The sequence below is a fragment of the Schistocerca americana genome, chromosome 4 (assembly GCF_021461395.2).
Source record: "Schistocerca americana isolate TAMUIC-IGC-003095 chromosome 4, iqSchAmer2.1, whole genome shotgun sequence".
Lineage (NCBI taxonomy): Eukaryota > Metazoa > Arthropoda > Insecta > Orthoptera > Acrididae > Schistocerca > Schistocerca americana.
In genome coordinates this window covers 206877404-206878678 of record NC_060122.1, presented here as the reverse complement: position 1 = coordinate 206878678, position 1275 = coordinate 206877404, and positions in this window count along the sequence as shown.

Sequence of the window (1275 nt, the reverse complement as noted above, 5' to 3'; positions counted from 1 at the left end):
ATGTAAAGGCACTGGAGAGTCAGTACAGACGTCTCTACTGATGGTGGAAGCTAGATTTACGAAAAATCAAGACGCGTTCAAATGAGCTGTCGACCTGAAAAAGCATTCGACGATTTAAAAGGTGCAAGACGTTCAAAATTCTAAGAAAAACTAATATAAATCTGTATAGAAAGATAGGCAATATTAAATAAGAGGGCTGTTCAGAAAGAAAGGCACGATCTATCTCAAAATGGAAACCAAAGTGAAAATCCGACGAAGCTTTACACAGATATGTTGGACTGTGTCTCTAGCACGCCCGTCGAACGCGTCATGTAGCTGTTATCAATTCTCAGCACACAGTCCAAGTAAAGTTGCCTAGAAAACATTTTCTCCCTCGAGGTATGAGTGCCTATTAGAGAATTCACCTGATGTCATGCAACCCATACAACGCAACTGTCATGCATTTCCTTCTTTACGATAATTCTCGGCCGCGCACTGCAGGGGCAACGAGGACGTTCCTGCAGCGTTTTCGATCAACCACATACAGCACGGACTTGACTCCCTCTGACTGTTGTCTCTGCTCACATGAACTGCTGGCTACGAAGACTGCATTGTGGCAAAGAGAACAGGCTGCAGATCAGGGTACAGAATTGACAGATAGCACAGGCCGCTCTCTTCTATGACGAGGGTATTGGAGAGTTGGTACAACGCTACGACAAATGTCTCAGTCGGAGTGGCGACCATGTAGAGAAGTAGCTGGAAGTGTAGCTAATTGTTGCAAATAAAATATATTTGATTTTTAAATGTGGTTTCCATTTCGCGACCGATTTGAAGTTACTTTCCGAATAGCCCTCGTACTTACAAGAACCAAGATGGAATAATAAGAGTGTTGAAACTTAATTCGACTAAGAAGAAGTGAGGAGCTTCTCCGCGGAATCGGCGAAGAAAGCAGCATATGAACAATACAGGCAAGAAGAAAGGGGCTAGATGGTAGGTCATGTTTTACGACATCAGGATATAAATTCCATGGCGCTGCAGAGATGTCGAGGGTAAAAGCTGTAGGGGAAGACTGAGACGGGAATACTTCGAACGAATAACTGTGGACGTAGGGTGCACGTTCTACTCTGAGATGAAGAGGATTTCGTGGCAGACAGCATCCGATTGGTGACGAAAAGCTATCAATCGACATTTGCTCAAACCTTTTCTGGAAAGAGCCTCTCCAAAAGAAACAACTGTCACTGCATGTATAAGCTGAAGTGCCCTCACCTGGACGTATATAGAAAAGTATATGATTTG